Raw genomic sequence first — 20854 nt, 5'->3', positions numbered from 1 at the left:
AAGGCAAGTGAGGGCAGAAGTACTTTAGATTTTGTCCTGGGTTGTTTTAGGACTTCCTGGATGAGTCGTTGATTTGATTGTATGCTTCCTCCTGTGAAAGTTCGCCTTCACGGTTCTCTGCTTGGATCCCAGAGTGACAGATGTCTCAGACCTTCTCACCTGTCCTGGAAATTATTTACATCAGGTCATGGTGTGTTGCTTTAAGCAATATTTTTACCCTGCTATTTGTTGTTGGCCAGATTCTACTTAAGTAATGACTCTTTGGGTGAGGCAGTAATCAGCAGGGTTTCCTCCAGTGTTTTATAAGCCTGGCGGGCCACCAGGCTTTACTTGCTCTCCCACCAGGCTAAGTGCTGTTTATTTTTTTATACATTGTAACCACTGCCCGTCTCTACCGGTCTGCTTGATAACAACTCCAGCGAATACTTACAAGTCAAAAAATTTATGTTTTTCTTTTTTTACATTTGCCTTTTTAAGATTTTATAGTTGATGTCTAGGCATTGCTAGTAATGTCTTCCGATAACACATTATTACGTAGTCATGTTTTCAAATTTCCTATAAACCTTTTACTCAAAAACATGGTGGACTGCAATAGGGCCCCCAACCACTGGACTTAGCAAGTTCCCTGGAAGGAAACCCTGAACCAGGATTGGGTGAAAGGGCGGGAACAGCTTTTTTGCCTCTTAATAAAATCATAATTTGAAAACAGCTTTGTAATCTAACAGGATGAGATGATCTGAAACATATAAGTGTGACAGAAGACGCAGACATAGAAAAAAAATGTTTCACAGCAGGTTTTTTTTTTAGCATCTAGATTGTAAACATGTGTGTTTCTAACATGCTCGAATGAGCCGGCATGTTAACAGGACAACATTCAGGTTGTCTTGTTGTTTGTTATTGCGTGATGATGAAATATGCAGCTTCTGAGCATAATAAGAAGAGTCATCCTGTTCTTTTGCAGATTATCTAGCGAAAGCTTTGACAATCTGCAGCCTCCCACCAAAAGACTCCAGCCGCTCTGTTCCCTAATCCATCTTGAAATAGAAGATTTAGCCTTTACAACATTACAACGAAACTGTTCTCCCCCTCATCGAACAGCCAGCAGCCGCATTTAGCTGCTAGCGATGCACTCTTTAAGACTGTTTCTCGCCGTCTATTACTGCAGCATTGATTTCAGTTTGGATCCAATTGGAAATGGATGAAATGTAAGTGAAGTGGGCGCCTAAGTGGAAAGTTTCTGCTGGTTCCCCCCTTCCGCCCTCCTCTCAGTCCTGACAGTGTGAAGCACACCGAGCTGCTAGCTTTGGGCTAAACAAGGCCTCATGATGAGCACAATGAAACCCGCGTCGGTCACGGTGTCTGTGCTGCCAGTTGTTTACTGGTTTGTAAAGGGGAAAAGGCGGCTTCGCTACCTTCCCAAGAACACTGCACGTATTTGACGTGTCAGAGTTCTGGACAGTTTCACTCGCAATCGCGTGAAGTTGCGTTAAGACGGCTGCCGTGTTTGCACTTTAACTGCAATGCCTTGCAAACATTGTGTTTTTCTTTTTTTTCTTTTATAGCTTTTCACATTTTGTCATGTTGCTACCACAGAATTCAATATGTTTTATTAGAATTTTATGTGCCGGATTAACACAAAGCAGTGTATGACTAAGTCGAAGAAAAAAAAAATCATTATAAGAATAAAGTAGCAATATTATAAGAACAAATTTGCATGATAATGAAGTCATAATATTACCAGACTGAAGTCGTACAAAGTACAAGAATAAAGTTGTTGAGATTCCAGAATAAAGTTATAATGTCACCAGAATAAAGCTGTATGATAATAAAGTTGGAATAATATAAGAATAAAGCAACAATAATAATAATAAAATAAAGTCATAAATATTAGGGGAACGAAGCTGTTATTTTGTGAGAACAGGAAAAATATTAAAAATAAACAATGTTGAGTGTCTTGTGAAGTTACGCTTCAGTGTCAGTTTTACAAATAAGTAAATACTTGACCTTTTAACACATCAGGATCAATATGTTATCAGCAGCAGGTCTTTGAAACGACTCTGTAAATGGCTGTCAATGTTAAAGACAGAACTATTTTTTTTCTTTTCATTTTTCAACTTTCTTCTGGGAATATTGACTCTTTATTCTGCTAATATGACTTTAGTCTCATAACATTACAATGTTTTTTTCTGATAATATTGTGACTCAATATACATATATATGTACACATCTGTGACTGGCTCTAATACTTTAGCCCTAAATAAAAGAAGGTGCGAAATAAATGGGATAATCAGACGTCAGACTGGGTGGGAGGTTCGACCCTAAACGTTTGCCCATTCAAAGTCCAAATGTGTATCTAAGTGTAAAACCTTGGGGTGAGGTCTTACACTCACCCCAAGTGTGGTGTCTTGAAGAAGACACCACATTTTACATCTTCTTTGAGGTACATACAATCCAATCCCCAAGAAATACGCTGAGATTAGCTGTTGTAAGTTTAAGCAGTATGAATACTTTTGTCAGGCTCTGTCCGAACATCCAGGAAACCCTCCTCTCCTCCGACTCCTTAACCATCTGTTCCACATTTGCAGAGCACAACTATCCGCTGAGGCTGCAGTGTGTCACACGCTCCCTCCGCTCCCCCAGGTTTTCGACTCATGACGTTCCCTGTCACAGAATGTCCCGCTCGCTACAAATGAAGCCTCTCCGCCTTTAAACGTGATAGGAAAGTGCTTCCGTGCCCTGCTTTTTTTTTTTTTAAATGTATCGTTCAATTACGCAACGTGGGAGTGGATGAACACAGAGTTCATAAAGCCTTCGTTTGTGTTTCTCCTGAGAGCAGTCGCGGTTGTAAACACGCCACGTTACGTAAGGGTCCTCTGCAACGAGCCGCATCATGGGAAGCGTCTTCCGTTTGGCAGGTTTTGTCTGGAGGAAGTGGAAATAAGACGCGTCTTGTTTGGCATGCATCAGCTCTCACATAATGCAGATGTGAAGGGAGAAGAAGAATGCCACCTTCAAAGACTCCCCCGGCATTCTGGCAGTGAGGCATCCACACAGGCTCCTTATTGATTTTAAAGGAACACTGTTAATACCTGGTAGGGCTCGTGACGAAGAGGCTTCCAGCAAAGGCAGTAGAAAAGAAGAAGGGGAAAAAACGATGGCAATTCCTGGAATAAGGTGAGACTGCACCTGAGGTGGAAGGTTTTGCTTTGCAACAACACGATTTAGACCGATTTCTAAATCATATAAGGAATACTTGTCACGAGATTCCTTACAACTCTTCCCAGATTGATGAACAGTGACAACTGTTTCTCTATGGACATCGCCGATGTGTTTTCTCGTTGCCGTCTTGTCTGCTCGCACACTTGAACTCCTGCTTCCAGAGACTTGCAGGATGTCGCCCAAGACACCATCACCATCACAACCTCACCCCGGTTAAGCCGTAAAACATTTGGAGGAACCACATTCACGCCACCCGTTAAAGGCTGCTTCACTGCATCATAAACGGCTCTGCAAATTGCAGTAGACCCTTCTTAATTGCCTCTCATCTTTTCCATTTATTCCGTCAGCAGCAGCACTGCCTCCTCTACGCACAGGAAATCAAAAGCCTGCAACCAGAGAAAAGAATACTTCCCTCCTTTTTGTGGCTTTAAAAACTTTTTCTTTTTCGTTACCCGTCTCGAGGCAAACGTTTGCGCACGTGCGCCGTGATGGAAGCGTAAAAGTGAGCTATTCAAGAGCTTTGATGCTGATTTTTATTTAGTTTTTACCTCTCGCTTCCTCCGGCTCTCAAACACACCTGCCCTTCTCCCCCGGTGAGCATCCCTCACACACACAGAACCCGTCCCTCCTCTCTCTCCCTGTCAGTGGGAACAAATGAGCCGGAGCGTGTTTCCTAGAGTGTGTCCGGGTTGGACTTCCCATTCCCGCTTTACCACCGAGTCGTTCGTTCTTAGACTCTCGCCCGGACGTGGACGATCTCATGCCGCTCCGTTACCTTCTGACAGATTGCCGACACGCCGTCCCTGCAGAACACCACTGTTTTTCTGTGTGTGTGTGTGTGAGAGAGAGAGGATACAGACACCCGCTCCCTCTTCCACCCCTCTTTTTCCTCCTACTGTGTCAGTCTGGCAGATGCCATTTCTCAAGGAGCTGAGGAAGGGAGGGAGGGCGAAGGCCTTGATGTGAGTGTGTTTGTTGTCAGAAGGTTTATTAATAAAGATGACCTCAGTGCTCCACAGAGGCTCTGTGGGTGTGTGGGTGCGTGTGTGTATATGTGTTTTCCTTCTTTGTCCTCCTCCCTGTATGACTGAGATCTTTAAAAAAAAATTGATCAGTTTGAGAAAATAAAGACTTGACGTAATTCGCTTCTTGCTCTTTTATTCCTGATTTCATGCTAGTTGTAGTGCGATTATGTAGATTCATAATGCATCTTTTGCATGAATTCATTCCCCTCTCTCTCTGTGTGTGTGTGTGTGTGTGTGTGGGTGGCCATAGCAGGGATAATCCTTCACAATATAATTCCTTAGCGTCTCAGTGTCCGTGGATGTAATTATGTGCTTCATTATGCCGACCCAAACAGGTCGGGTCTTGCGCGTGCGTCGAGCGGAGGAGCGCCGAGGTCGGCTCCAGTCAGGCCACCCGCTGAGCATGTCGGGAAGAGCAGATGTGATCGCACCGATGGAAACGTGAGTCACTTCCTTCAGGGAGCGGTCCGTCATCGCTCCTTTGCAAGTTTGGTTAATCAGAGGATCCTGGGGCAGTAAGCACGCGCCTCTCGGCTCTCGTGAACGACGTAGAAACGTCATCAGTGACGTTTTGGCAGAATGGGATGAAGGAGACTCTCTACTCGCCGAAGCCTCCGTCTGTCATGCCTTTGGCTTTGTCTACTGTCAGGATACGACAGCTTACGCTTGTTTTAGCCCCAGATCATTTGCGTGGACTGATCCGATCAAAGCAGAACCATTACGAAGATTCTTTCAACAGACGTCTGAGGCCTCTCGTCTCGTCAACTTACACCACAACCAAGTTAGCGTTGAGAAAAACAAGATAATCTACAGAAAACATTGAGCCTCTTGTCTCTCTAGCTGCTTTTCCACTCCAGATGTACACAAAGCTTTGTTGATGTTCTGCTAATGCTGAAAAACAGAATTCGACAATTGCGGTGTTTCCATTAATAACGAAGCGCATTTGAAATCACATGTGAATAAGTTTGTTCACGATATACGTCATTCGAGAGCACGCCTTCACCATCATCCTCCTGCCACCTCCTGTCATCGTCTTCTGTCAACATCCTATTGATCACGCGACTCCTGTGATGCGAATAAAGTGTATCCATTGCAGTTTTTGCGAAATAAACCAATTTCAACAGGGCCAAAAAAAAACGGACAATTTTTTTAAACATTTTTATTGATCAAGAACCAATTTTCCAAATCAACAAATTTCCATTGAGCGAAATAATTTTCGCAATGTCATGTTACGCAACTCTATGGCTTCAGATTTTAATAAGCACCGCATTGCATCAAATCAACATTATACCTTCACTAAATCATATTGTGCTGAGGAGCAGTCAGTTTATTAAGGCCAGAAGTCATTTCAGGACACTGCACAAAAAATCTCATTAAAATCTAATAGAATTAAAATCAATTCTGGGCAGTCAGATTAAGAAGATGAAGAAGATGTTTAGCTGGGTTTATTTCTCCATGCAGCGTATATCACAGGCGGCGGGCGACAATAAAGAGAAAAACCACCAACACTGACCCCGATTCTGACATACCTCTGACATCGGAGTCGTCCTCCAGTGGCCTCCAGTGGCCAGTAGCCCCAAACCATCACTGTTGACTTGGTTCAGACAAATGATTGTTTCACTGTATTGCATTAGATTGTCACTAGTTGCAAATGTCGCCCTCGAGTTTTTCTACATTTTGCCTACAAACATACTATTGAGATAGATCAATACAAGCTAGTTCATAATCGTGACATGGAATGAAAATTGCCCCTCTTCTCAACCCCAATAGATGCTACAAGCTGCATAGCGGACGTAGCAACCGTTGTGGACGAGGTCTAAGTGTAATTCTGAGAAAACAATGGCTTCTCTTCAGCAGAGAGGGAGGGGAGGTCAAAGTCAGAGTCGATGACTCTTTGATTCAGGGAAATTCTGTTGGTTCTGAGACTAAGAACTGAGCTGGCAGAGAAAGCCTTGTGGTCTTCAACACCCGCTTCTCCACGTTTGGTTCTGGTTCTGGGGATGCAGAGCAGAACCAGAACCAAAAGACCTGAGAGGTCTGGAAGGTTCTGGAAGTGTTTATTGGTAAGTGTGATGTCATTTTAACTCAGCTGTTTTGACTTTTTTGACCACATTTTCCTTGTAAAATGGATCAGTGATCTGTGTGAACGCAACCCTGGTTGTACTAAGATAACCAATGAATGAATGAATGCTGATGACTGGAATACTTGAGGTGGAGATTTGCCTTCCTTTAAATGCCTTTAAATGTGCAGACGGGTGGAATGTCTTACAGTGACCCAGTTAAGGTCCAAACCTGGAACCAACTGAAATAGTGTGGTTTAGCCTTTTTTTTTCACCAAGCAAAACATAAAGAACAATCTCCTATTTACAATGTTAGCCTGAAAGCGCAACAGAGACTTGAAAAGACTTGGAAAATTACAGATTCTCTCCAGTACAAAGATAAGAGATGTTTCCCCCCATCCCTCAAAAAACAGACGTACACTTTGTAATTGCTGCAAAGAGTGGATCTGCAATGTTGAGTCAGATCTTTTGAAAACCGCATATTATTTTCTCTCACTCTTTTGTGTTAGTCTGTCTGATTAGATTGCAATATAAAAACAAGTTGATGCGTGCAAAGAGACAAAACTGGAGAGGATAAAAGAATGCCTTTGCGAGGTACTGTAAAAAGCACAAGCCGTCTTTCTACAAATCTTTATCCTGTCCGATTTCAAATAACCGCATGTCTTGGCCGCCGGGGGGTCTGCTTGGAAATGTACTCTGGAGTTACTGAAGAGGCTTGTAATGGCGGCAGCAGATGGAGGTGATCTAATTTGTTTTAGCCGTTGAGCTCCCCTCGGTGTCCGTCTCTTAGGGTTAGAGGCGTAGCCTGTGGGGGGGAGCCGCCGAGCAGGCAATGGGCCCCCGAGGGCCAGTCTGTTGCCATGGTGGGAGATGGTGAGGCTGATTTTCCCTGCTGCCTGTCCCACCACTCTGAGCTCTGAGGCCATTAGGAAGAGGGTCATCATGTGCCTTCAGAGAAATTAGATAATACACAGAGCTCACACTGTTACTGCTATCACACACACACACTCACACACACTAACTCAGACATGTGCAAAGACAGATTGTATGTTTAGGGATGCTTCAATCCACTTTTTTGACTTCTGATACAGATACCGATATTCATCCATCGATTTTCTTGCACCTTTTTTCCCTCAGTGGAGTCGGGAGGGTTGCTGGTGCCCATCTCCAGCCAACGTTTCGGGCGAGAGGCGGGGTCACCCTGGACAGGTCGCCAGTCTGTCACAGGGCAACACAGAGACACACAGGACACACAACCATGCACACAAACACTCACACCTAGGGGCAATTTGGAGAGGCCAATTAACCTGACAGTCATGTTTTTGGACTGTGGGAGGAAACCGGAGTACCCGGAGAAAACCCACGCACGCACAGGGAGAACATGCAAACTCCATGCAGAAAGACCCCAGGCCGGGAATCGAACCCAGAACCTTCTTGCTGCAAGGCAACAGCTCTACCAACTGCGCCACTGTGCAGCTAGATACCGATATTCCGATACAGAAAAACAGCCGGACTGATTTAAAGCGTTTATTGTTTTTTTTTAACAGACATAAATGCTCTGAATCACAAACTTATTTGATAACTCTGCATCAGCACAGTATGCTTAAATACACCAACAGCTTTACAAACTTGGTCAAACAGCTAAACACAACTTGAATTTGTTCTGCCAGTGCAATTATGAGTATAACAGCCCAATGTAAAATTAATTTCATTTTAATTTATTTGGTAGGGACAGTGTGGCTCAACTAACATTTCTGTAAATGCTCCTGAATTATCCAAAAAGCTAAGCTTTTATACAAATAGAAAACAAGGAAAGTACAAAACAATTATCATGAAAAGGTAAAAGAAGTAATTAAAGCTAAAACTAAATAATAAAGAAATTAAAACTGACAAAAACAGGTTGACTGTTTTGGTCAAACATGTAGCAAATAAACAGCAAGAAACTTTCTTTCAAATGGTTCAGAAAGTCCAATTATGAATTCTAACTATAATGTCAAATGAATAATAAAGCATGATGTCGCTCAGAGCACCAAGCATAGAATCAGACTGTATAGATTATGGATCGGGCACATTGTCGCCGATACCCGATCTAGAATATTTTTTCAGTATCGGACCGATACAGGATATTAATATCGGATCGGTGTATCTCTAGTTATGATGCACAAAAGCTTGACGTGACGCAGTTCACCATGTGGCAACAACACATTCATGTAGGTAGATGAACCAGTCGTGCACATTAGGTCTTTTAATACTGCCACCCCACACACACACACACACACACCCCTCCCTCCATCAGTAATCCTCCAGCCATGTGGAGCTTTCTGCTTCTTTGCTGTTTCAGCTGCAGCGCTGACCCTCGGCCGGCCGCGTTTAGTCGGACAGACAGCGGGAGCGCGGCGTGTGCGCGCGCGGAAAACTAATGAAACAGGATATCCCTGCCTCTGGTTATTATACAGGAGGAGAGGAAGAAAAATCACAGTCACTTTGACCTTGAATGAGTCTGTGAAATGACAGGCTGCGCTCACAGGCGGTTCTTGTTTTTCTTTTCTTCCCCCTCCAGCTTGCTCATTCGGCGACAGGCGCTGGTTGTTCTTTGCAGGGCCCACGCAAGAGCTGAAATGACCCTCACCGCCTGCCCGTATTAGGCGAGGGCCTCCTTCAGGGAGGTGTAAAGAACTCAGTCGTCTCCTGAGGGCGCAGCCACAACGCTGCGCGATTAAAAAGAAAACTAACTTCTTGCTTCCTGAGTTCTTTTTTTTTTTCACCTGTGAATATGAAGGTCTGTCTGATTATAAAGACGTTTTCCCTCAACTGAGATGAGAAGCAGAAAAGCACTGAGACGCCTGCAGCGTCTGTGTAGATGCTGCTGATGATGCATCAAATTATTCAGGTTCATATCTTACATGATGATCCAAGTTTCTCCAAAACTTTCATCTGAGCTTTCAATGGCTTTTCAGCACTTTAATCTTTCTTTCTCTATTCCTTTATTTAAAGGAATATTATGGATATTTTGGAAGTTGGGACCTGCGGAGCGGCATGAGCAGTCAGTAAGCACAAAAATCTTACCAAGTGTTTTTGGTGCAAGACACAAGACAAAACTAACAAGTTGTAAGTTCTACTATCTTATAAGCAAAACTGCAATGGAAACACTTTTTTTTTTTTGCATCACGAGTCACATGATCAGCAACCGGACGTTACTACTGGCAAAAACGACAAAGAAGACGAACAGGAAGTGGTAGGAGGAGGATTTTTAATGACATCACATGAGCAAACTTATTCACGTGTGATTTTAATTCTGTTTCTCATTTAAAGGAAGCACTGCAGTTGTGGGGTTGTTTAATATTAGCGGAAAATTTTGCGCACGTGTGTAAAGGAAACGCAGCTTATGAGAACCGATGCTGGTTCATCCGAAAGGCTTTTTAACCCATTTTTGAGAGTTCTGCATGAAAATGACGCACAGCGTTGCCCACACAGATTTCAAATTTGAGTCTTGATCTGACCGTGCTAAAGTGAGTGCAGAGGGAAAAGCTAAAGTCCAGGAGTGGAGGTGATCCAGGAAAAAAACCTGTGTGTGTGTGCGCGCGTAAGACGATGGGTTTTATCACAGGGTACTGCAGCAGGAGAGATTTGTTTGGCTTTACTCTTTATGAGACAAATATTGGGATGGATCTCCCAACCGCCCAGGGCAATATTGCGAAAGGGTCTGAGGCCGGAGCCGGTGCTTTGCTGCCTCATCCTCCTACTTATGGAAACCGATGTTTCTTAAAACACACACACACACAAACACCCACATAGGCGTCCCACCTCTCAGCGCAGAGACTCATTTTTACACAGCTTTCCCTTAGAAGACACACTTGTTTTAAGAGAAACAACCCCTCCGGCATCATAGTAAGATTCCGTCCCATTTCACTTTCATTAGGCCCTAATACAGAGCAATCGCGTCTGTGCAGCGGGTGAACGTGAGGAAACGTTTTATTTTTTCCTTTTCTTTTCTTCGCCCGTGCGTCTCTTCTTCAGTTTAGCTGGCGCACCAGGTGCTGCTCGGTATTTTGTGTCCACCGGGGCTCCTGTGGGTTCTGGCACAGCGAGAATAATAATCACAGCTCCTCGGCTCCAGCCAATATCAGATGCCAGAAGCAATGACGCAGGCTCTTCTCTTCACACAGGAAATGAGTGGATGATAGTAAAAGAGTGCTACTTCACAGAAGGAGAAGAAGAAGGAAAAAAATTAAAATCACAATCACTTTCTTTCTCTGTCAACACCAAAAATTTTTTTTTATTATCATTACTATTTCACGGAGACAATAGGACTCGAAACCAATCGTACGCCTCGTGCCAGAAACTCGGCGGATACGAATAACTGGCTGGCTGCGGCGCCAGAGGCTGTGATAGCATCTGTGTTGTGGGCCGGAGATACAAAGTCTAGAGCTGGAGGAGTCCATCCTCTTCTTTGTTGCTGGTGATGTTGTTGTGAAACAGAATCGGCAGGAGGTTTACTTTTGTCTTGAACTCCAAAAAGTGGTTGGCATCATGGATTCATCGTCTGAAGGATGATCTAAAGGGAGAGAGGGAAAAAGAAGAGGATGCTTTGCATCACTTTCAAGCAGCTTGACATTTTTCTTTGTCCTGTTTTGTTTGGTACTTTAATGTGTTAAGTTCTAGAAAACAATGCAGCAAATAAATATTTCACTCACAGGTTTCTTTGTAATTACCCTTTTTTGTTGTTGAGCTTACATTTCAGATCATCAAATAATTTTAATATCAGACAAAGATAACCTAAAAAAAAAAAAAACAATTTCAAATGATGATTTTTGGTTGGTATCCAAACCAACCTGGTTGTTGCAAATATAACTATCCCTGATATTGTATCAAGAATTAATTTTATTTTGGCCTAATTAAGGGCACATTCACATCAAAGCTCTCTAGTCTTCTTTAACCGAACTCTAGTTTGTTTGCCTAGAACGTCCGGTTTGTTTAGTGAGATGAATCAAACTGATGTGGACCAAAAAAAGTAAACTCTGGTTCGCCTAAAAACTTAAGCAGGATGCAGACTTCAGCAGCCTAGAGGATTCTGGGTAAAAACAACCAAAACAAACGTGAGAGGCTGGCGTTAGCTCAAGAAATGGTTTGTAGCCTTTTGTCAAAGACAAAAGAGAAATCCTACAACCACTAAAATCTGACTCCACTCCATTTTTATTTACATTTCGTGAAGAAAGAAGTTGCGCTCATGGCTCTTCCAGAGGTTTTTGTGTCGTTTCCTTCAGTGGTTTTTGGTGTAAAGTCACCAAAGGCGAGGAAGGGAAACAGGCTGTTCAAAGGGCAGGAGAACAAATGAAAAAAAAAAAAGTCAACATCTTTTGTGGGTAATTGCAATAGAAGTTGGTTCTACAAACTATTGAAAACAAATTCCTATTGAAAACAAATTCCTTTTTAAGACTTTTTAAACTTTTATTTGCAAAAATATCACTCGTCTTCTCTTCACAAGTCGCCACCACTTTGTTTTTAGTCCATTACATCAAATCCCCATAAAAATGTATTGCAGTCATTGGGTGTAACGTGGCAAAACGTGGACACGAGTCTGTCTGTCTTCGACCAGGAATAGCAACCGAGCAGACATGACATGTCCCACACGGAGCGGAGCGGGAAGAAGACAAATGCTACGCTGTCTGCTGTTTATCAGTCGTGTCTGGTCCGCAATGAATAACTGATACTTCCTTCAGCTGACTATTGACAAGTCCCCAGGGGGATGTCGGTATGAATCGACTCTGTCAGCCAGTCATGCTGATAACGGCCTCGGCAAATGAGGACCACCCTAATTTTAGCCTGTAAGTCGCGGCGCGTGAATAATAAGCTGCACTTACAGTCCAATCACTCTGGAGGAAATATCCATTCTGAAGTCCAGCTTTTGAGCCTCGAGATCTTTTTCATCTCCCGGTTCTCATTTTTGCTTTGTGCGGCCGGCGGAGGCTGCTGGCAGCCGGCTGACCTCCACCAGATGTTCACCGAGATGGAGTGTGTTCCCCTCTACTGTACGCGCCTGCGTGTGTGTGTGTGGGTGTGTGTGTGTGTGCGTGTGTGTGTGTGTGTGTTCAGTCGAATCTTGGAAGACTGCTTGCTTCTAAATGAGACTGGCAGGCGTTTTGCTGGACTTTATTGCCGCATGCCTCTTCCAATTGTGCCACTGATTAGAGCCGCCACCGCCCGGCACGCAAAACATTCGTGTTGGGTCTTACCAGGCTGGCACGCGCTCAAAGGCCCGTCTTCGCGTGAGATTAACGTCCCCGTTTGCGTTGCGTGGCTTGTTGCCTTGCGCGGGCGATCAAACGGAGCGTGGCTTCGGGGTGCCTCTCGTCTTTTGCTGATTGGAGGAAGTGGTGGATCCAGCGCCGCTCCGCTTTTCTTCCTCTCATCAGAGTGCAGTCAGCGTGGACAATGTCAAATTTGCTGTAAGGCAATTAAAGGCGCCGGGCTCTGACAATTGGGCTTGATAGAGAGGGCTGCGCATAATGGCTGCACAAACTCGACAACGCGGATTCAGGTGCGGGGAGCTGAGTGTGGTTGTGCGACGCATCCACTCTCAATTTACAGTATTTGTTTACAATGAGCATGCAGGTGATTAGCTCTGAGAGTGCCGCTTTGAACAGTTAGTCATTGGTGAATCGCGAGCGTTTGGCTGGCGTCCACGCAGCCACTCAGCGCGCCGCCTGTCAAACACGCAGGCAGCCAGCAGCTGGAGGTGTGTGTGTGTGTGTGTGTGTGTGTGTGTGTGTGTGTGTGTGTGTGTGTGTGTGTGTGTGTGCAGGTGTCCTGCTTTTTAACTAGGCCCTCTTCCCCCCGCCCCGCCTGTCTATTTCAGGATGGCCACACACATGCTTACATTAGTCCTATGCAGGGGTGAAAGTAGTTTTAAATTCTTGGGGGTACTATGACAAAAAAAAAAAAAAAAAATATATATATATATATATATATATATATATATATATATATATATATATAAACACATAAACGTATATATATTGCTTCTTTGTGTGCTTTGGAGTTTCTGTGCTGATTAATTTTTTTGCCAAGCAATTAAAGCTGGTAGTTCTTGAGTTACTACAAAATAAAGTTGTATTTCCTTCAGCCCACTGGCTGCAATGTTGACACCTTGAGATGCCATGAGACCTAAACTCTGAACATCATGGCATGGAGTGCATCCCAGTTTTCCATGTCTGGCATATAACCATTCATTTTATCTTTTAAACTGGTTCTATTGATCCTGTGTCCAGACAGAGGGATAATCAGTATCATGACCTGTTTGTTCTGAAGATCCAGCAGCTTCCACTTCTCTTCCTAACATGGCGCCTCCTCACCCTGACTCTCATACTGATAGGAGGAACCACAGAGCTCTGTTAGGTTAAAGTACATCTTCTGAAGTTGGGATATTTTTCCTCCAACAGGTTCCAGAGGAATCACCTCAAACCAGATGTTGGACTGGATTTTATTTCACTGTCATTTGTGAATGTTTCTCATTTTTAACAGTGAAGCTATAAAGGTTAAAAAAGGTTATTATTTTGGAGAAAGTCTCATCCGACAACACCAAACAATTTTTTTATATTAGAGAATTAATTTAATTTCACATAATTATCGCGGTAGAAGCCATTTGTTTGTTAAATACTTAATGAAATATATATATATGTTTGATGTTTGTTGTAAATGACGTATAGTCACAAAGACCGAGGTAATTAGTTCAAGTTTGTCGTTTATTGAACGTTCAGAAACTACAGCGGCTGTGATTCGCCACAGTAAAGGTAAACAAAGGTAAAACAACCCGAACAGGTGATCAACTCTAAACCACTCGCACATTTTACTCTCCATCTCTCTGTCATTTAAGCACACCCGTTGCCATGGCAACCTCCTGCGCTCCACAAGCCGACCTGAGATTACATTAAAAATATAACATTCAGTCCGTTATGATATTAGGCTTGCAGGCTTGATATTTATTTTGCGATTGTAATAGAGTAGTTTATTGCCCCCCAGTGGCAAGAAACACTGACGTTCCTGTTCTAGGAATAGTTTTGAAATGCCAACTTCTTAGGACGTCTAGAGCTGACGTCACACACTGAAGTGGTTGTAGTTTGTTTGGCGTTCCACCATTAAACAGGAAGAACCCGTATCCGCATCTCTTCTGTTTCTTTCCAACCCAGAATATCACAACTGGCGGCGAGGAATATCACAGCGATCATTAATAATCCTCCCATGAACACAGCGGTGATTGATTAGTTCATTTTAAACTCCTGCTCTGCTAGTTGTTTTGGTGATGGAACCGAAACGCACAGAATTGCACAACAACTTGTTGAAACAATAATTACTGAGATTATTATTGTTGTTGGGTCATTAATTTGAACATGTTTTGTTGATTTTTTTGTTGTTCTTTCATAAAGTTACGAACGTTTTGATAAGGAGTCAGAGGAGGACGTGCTGCTCTCAGCCTCCTGGCTGCATTCAGTTTGTCACCTGATGCCGAGATCGACTCAAAACCTTCCGCGATCGACGTATTGCAGCCCTGCTCTAGAAAAGCACGAACAGTTCAGAAACAATATGAAATGAGAAAAAAGCTATTAATTAACTGATTAAGTCGTGTTTTAGATTGTTCTTAAAAAACTAATCAGTCAAAGTCAATCAAAGTCACGGCTGATTAGTGGGTGAACTCACGGCTGCACAGTGAACCCATTGATGTTTTACAGCAGACAGCCGCTCCTCTCTCTTGCAGGTACTGCGTACCCCCGCTAAATCTTTTAGGGGTACGCAGTACCCTGCCGTACCCCCTTACTTTCACCACTGGTCCTATGTATCTAAAATTAAGGCCTTAACACATGAATGACTGGATGTAGTGTGAACCGCTCTGGGTTCTCTCATACTTGATAAACAAGTACAGGCCATTCACCATTTAAAATGTCTTAAATTCATTTAAAAAACATTTGATTTGGCCTGAAATATTTTAATAGCATGTCTGAAAATAGTATAGGTCTCACATTGAATATGGGAGACTAATCTCACATTTACCGCGGGTTTTATTTTCCCCCGCAGGATTTTCTGTCAGACAAAAGTTTGAGTCGCACACAGACATGCTAATTGCGCTCTGTGAGTCGAGGCGGTTGCAGCTACAGGTAACTAGCTGCTAGCTTGTTAGCTAGCACAGGTGATAGCTGCAGGTAACTAGATGTTAATACAACTTTGCTAGCGTGTTAACTAGTATAGACATGTCCTAATATGGTGACTTGGTGAGAAGCACGAGGTCCCACATTAAGCTGAAATTCACTTTCCAGGTCATAGCTACGGTTATCTAGCTGCTAACACAACTTGGTTTGCTAGCAAAGGTGATAGCTATAGATAACTAGCTGCTAGGTAACTAGCTGCTAGTAGCAAGTTCATTTTGGATGCAAAGGTGATAGACATGCCAGCTAGATAACCTTTTTGTTTCATAGGTAAGTGCAAATGTTTACAAAAGAAATATATATTTATGTACATTACATTTGTTACATTTGTAGGTCTTAAATTTTATTCGTAATGGTTTTTAAGGGGTCTTTAAAAGTCTTAAATTTAAGTTGATGAAAGCTGCAGAAGGCCTGTTTGTGAGTCCTTCCCCACATGCATGCTGTGTGGATGCCTGCGCATATTTATGGGTTTTTGGAGGCGGTGTGCAGAGCTTTTTGGCTGCTGCTCCGTTCTGGAGAAAGCCAATGGAAAGTTGAGGTCTGGACGACTTACTTATTTTTGAAAAATCCACCAGAGCGCTGCTGCGCTGTCACAAACTCGTGTCTGACTTCATCCGACTCGATAGGTAACCGAAGCGCTGACAGCAGCTACATATTTCATCTTGGACACATATTTCTCTCCCTCACCTCTGTCTCTAAGCGTACTTCTTGTTCCTGCTGCCGTTTCTGCTTCGGCAGACGCGCTGGGACTCATCGCAGGGGTTAAACAGTCTACCAGACGCTGCCAGCACACACACATGCTTACACGTGTCCTAATATGGTGACTTACTCAGAAGCACGAGGTTCCACATTAAGCTGAAATTCACTTTCCAGAGCATGACCTAACTGTATTTTTAAGGACCTACTGTCAAAGAGAGTTTTAGACTTTTGCGTAACAGCCTGTGGGGGGGGGGTGGTAATCTGGGGACTTTGATGTACTCAGACTTTAGTAAAGGATGTAAAAGTAAAAAGAGATCTTCACCAGCCAGTGAAAGCCAGAAAGGATTAAATTAACCTTCCTAGATGAGATGGAGCAGATTCTTCCACAAGTGATATTAAATCGACTTTTTTTTCTCTTTATTTTTTTTAAGCTTACAGGGTTGCATAAAAGGATTAACTTTAAAGCTTGAAAAATAGTTGTCTTGACTGTTAAAATGTCTGATTGTATTCACAAGGTTTTCAAGTTTTTCACTTAAAACCCCTAAAAAACAAGTCTCTTAAAAGCTTTTTATTGTTGAGTTGAAGTTATGCCAAGGTTTTTGTGTTCTTTTTTTGTTGTTGTTGCATGTTTTAGTTTGAGTGGGCACGCGTGTTTGAGTGAAGGGTGCGTGTGCTTAAATCAATGAAGTTTGATTAACATCACACAGCTTTCACAGTCGATAAAGGGAAACACAGTGACCAGAGGCTCTGTGCGTTTCCAGTGTCTGGTTTATTACAGCGAAGGATGAAGTACGACGGTGTCAGAGGATTCGGCGCTGCCTTTGTGGCCTCACTCTGTGCTCCTCCAACCAGCCCATATGTTACTGACAGCTTCTAGCAGACCCTTGGCGCTCTGATTGGGATCAGTGAGCCATTTCTGTTGATGGGAATCTCGTGCTTTTGCAACAAATTGCTGGCGCCAAACTTGCGTTTTGTAAAAAAACAGACATGTTGCTAAAAACTACAATTTAGAGGACACTGTCCACCAACCTTTTAGATTTTGTTCATCCTCTTTGCCAATAAAGCTGTAAAAAGTTTAAAAGTTTGATGCAGGAACAAGGTGATTAGCTAGCAAAGGTGATAGCTTCAGATAACTAGCTGCAAATATAACTTTGCTAGCTAGCTAGCAAAGGTAAAAGACATGCTAGCTAGCTAACTTTTTTTTCCCATCTATCATAGGTAAGTGCAAATATATATATATATATATATATATATATATATATATATATATATATATATATATATATATATATATTATATCTGTTGCCATACATTATATGAACAGGATAACTGTATTCAGAAAACAATGCTAACAAAGCTAACCAACTTACTTTTTGTCGGTTTTAAACATAAAAACACTAGAAGAGTTTTTATCAAGTGTGTGTAGTAGCTGCCTTATGTGAGATTTAATACAAACTGTCAGAAGTTTAAAAAAAAAAACATCATAAAAACTGTTTCTTGCTGCAGCTGATGGCAGCCACTTGAGATGGAAAACGCTTAGTTTCACGAATCATATCTGATGTTCCGGTTGATTCCTCCGACTTAAAACATAACATGGCAGATCTGATTTCTCCTTAGAGATCTGATGAGTTTCATACCTTTTGTTGTAAGATTTTTTTTATCACGTGTCATTTAGAAAAAAAAACCCAGCATAAAACTGTCGATTGATATCTTAAATTGCATTTGTAAACAATCAAACAAGCTGTTACACCTCTCTTTTTTCTTGCAAGTTATTGTGACGATCTGTGTTTTCTGTGTAGTTATTTTTGAGGTTTTTCTGTGTTTATTTAGTTCCGTTTCCCTTGTGAGTCTCTGTGTCTTCCCTGTTGATTGCTCCCAGCTGTGTCCAGTTCCCTGATTACCTTCCCTGTGTATTTAACCCCACCTGTAGTCTCTGTCCTTCGTCGGGTCCTTGTCGTATGTGTGTCTCTGTTACGGCTGTCTGTTTTGCTGCGCGCTGTCTTCCCCGTTGCTCCCTGCGCACCCTATATTGGATTCTGTTCATTTGTGGATTATTCGTCATTAAACCTACTTCTTTATGACATCCTGGGCCAGCCTGCGTCTCTCTCACCACCACCGATCATGACAGTTATATTTTTGGGAAAATAACAACACGACCAAAATAAAAGAAAAAAAAACAAACTAAATATGAAAAAAGTGTGTTCTTTGTTGTGTTTGTTTTTCGAAGGTTGGCGATGTGAAGTGAGGTTGACCCTTTGTTTTACCAGCTCTCGTCTTTTTGTGCGACCTGTTATTCCCCGTTTATTGCAGTCACAGACGAAAGCTGTGCTAGAGCGACTTTAAAGAACAATCATATTCTCGTTTATCAAAAGGACTGGCGCCTTGATCGCAATTTCAGCATCTCTTCAGCTCGAAAAACCCCTCAAAGGATGCCTGGCGGGAGAATCGCAAAGCACAGAAGAATGGCTCCAATAATACTTTAAAAACTGCACTTCATCGTTGCCCAGCATTGTAAACATGCAGTCAAGTTTATATTTTGGTGATGGCGAGAAGAAAGCTTGACTTTAGGTTTGCGGTAGTGGGATAAAAAGCTGACCTACATTGCCATGGTTACAGGAATAGATATTCAAATGCAGTTTTGGTACATTTTAGACATCCTGTTCCAAGTTTTGGATGGATCAGAGGTTTTAATATCTCAGAATTGTAGATTTATTCAAACTGAATCTTTGTTTTTCTTATATAAATGCCTTTTTCTTTTTTTTTTTTTTGGACATCAGAGCACTTAAAGATGCCCTGTCGGTCTCGCCTACCATGCGAACAAGCGTCACTCAAAATCCTCAACCTGTTTTCTCTTCTTTTGTCTCCTGCAGGCCAATGTGACCTTCGTCTGAGTCGAGCGTCGCTGTTCAACATTCACGAAGAAGAACTCCGCGGCGAACACGCGCGCACACGAAGAAAAGAGAGAGAAAAAAAAACAACCGAGAGGAGATTCTAAGGAAAGCACGGAGGCGCACAAGGGAGGAGGCGAAAAACAAGTAAGAAAAGAAGAAAGGCAAAAAAAAAAAAACAACAGAACAAAGGGAGGAGAAGAGAAACAGAAACATGTTTTCTTCTCTCCTCTGAAACCTTCCTCAGCAAACAGCCCAGAGAGCAGGGGATGCTGGGGGCCATTCAACATGACATAGAGGAAGATGTAAGAAAGTGAATATGAGGAGGGTGGGGTGGGTGGGGGGGGCTGTCAAATAGGGATGCGAAAATTATAGTCATTTTCAGGAACTTCCAAAAAGAAATGAATCTGCAGCGAGACAAAGAGCGAGCAGAGATCCACGACGAGCTCTTCATGAGATAAGAGGGGAAAAAACGGGAACCAAAAAGAGAGAGGGAGGTTGGATTCGGGTCGGATATTGGATTTCAGATTTCAGAGTGTTTTGTTAGGAATGATGCTGAAGGTTATTGGGTAGGAAGGTGTGCATGCATGTGTGTGTGTGTGTGTGTGTGTGTGTGTGGGGGGGGGGGTGGGTGGCGGGGGGATTCTGGCTGCTCACTTCTGATTCTCGCAGAGTTTTAGTGATTAGAAGAGAAAGGCGGTCCCCCTCCCTCCATCCCCATCGCCCTCTTTCTCATTTCACCTGTAAGACCACAACGTAATCCGAGGCACTAAATCAAAGTTTGGGTTCGCTGTAAATAAAAGTTTGCACGCTCTCTATCATGATCCAAAGGTGAAATCGGAATGTGCCCAGAAGTCATTTGTTACAGTTTTCGGCGCGGTTCATATTCTGTGATTTCTGACTGTTGAAGCTCCCGTAATGCGGTGGGGGGGAGACGCCCGGCGGGAGCAAATGAAAATGTAGCACTGCTCTCACTGTTTCTGATTACTTTCTGGTGTAAAGTGGCCCTTGGAATGGTTAAAGATTTCATTTCGGCCCTCAGCTTCTAATAAAGAGTGAGATTGATGTGACCTGGACTCTGAGCCGGTTTGGTTCAGCCAATCACAAACAGTGTAGCACCTGGCAAAATCATTTACAGGCCTTCAACTTTCCCCAGTTGTATTACGTTACAACTGCATTATCATGTGGAGTGTATTCTTACACCTCTCTCTGTCTTTGATCAGACACTTATGGAAGTGACTTTTTCTGTCTTTTTGTAAGAAAAAGTCGAACAGGAAGTCACGATTACAAGAATAAAAGTCACAATTACAAGTTCTAAAGACATAATTACAAGTTTTTAAAGTTATAATTACAAGATTTTAATGCCATAATTACAAAATGTAAGTGTAATTACAAGTTCTTAAAGTTGTAATTACAAAATTAAATTGTACATATGAGTCCTAAAGTGATAATTACAAGTTTCTAGTCCTAGTTAAGTGAATTAGGGTTGTAATTATGAGTTCTACAGTCATATGTTGCTAATTACCCACCATTTTGTTTACAACAAATTGAAATAATTGAATATTATATATATGTGTAAAAATTCCAAAATATTAAAACTACTCACTTTATTTGGGCTTATGAGTTTAATATGAAGCACAATGCTTGCAAAGCATTCATTCAAAAATAGAAGAGAAAAAAAATAATAATAATCTTTGCCACCCCCAAAATAAATAGTGCCCTGGGCTACAGCCTCTGTAAGACATTTCTCAAGTCTGGCCCGTTGT

The 20854-nt window shown here is 42.5% G+C and overlaps 1 protein-coding gene and 1 long non-coding RNA gene across 3 annotated transcripts in view; one reads left to right on the top strand and one right to left on the bottom strand.

The window, feature by feature from the left end:
- Positions 1–20854, top strand: part of sema4c (sema domain, immunoglobulin domain (Ig), transmembrane domain (TM) and short cytoplasmic domain, (semaphorin) 4C) — a 126740-nt gene that overhangs the window by 27117 nt on the left and 78769 nt on the right. For both annotated transcript variants that reach the window (XM_008417656.3, XM_008417652.3), the window contains exon 2: positions 19071–19235. The gene's annotated coding sequence lies outside the window, so the exon portion shown is untranslated. The remainder of the gene's footprint in view (positions 1–19070; positions 19236–20854) is intronic.
- On the bottom strand, positions 10549–12821 carry LOC103469751 (uncharacterized). The gene is made up of 2 exons (XR_534395.3): positions 12538–12821; positions 10549–10859 (listed from the first exon to the last, which is right to left on the bottom strand). It is a non-coding gene; the product is annotated as an uncharacterized LOC103469751 (long non-coding RNA).

The sequence above is a fragment of the Poecilia reticulata genome, chromosome 9 (genome assembly GCF_904066995.2).
Source record: "Poecilia reticulata chromosome 9, P_reticulata-male-v2, whole genome shotgun sequence".
Lineage (NCBI taxonomy): Eukaryota > Metazoa > Chordata > Actinopteri > Cyprinodontiformes > Poeciliidae > Poecilia > Poecilia reticulata.
Note: the sequence above shows the minus strand (reverse complement) of the source record. Positions and strands in the feature narration are given on the sequence as shown.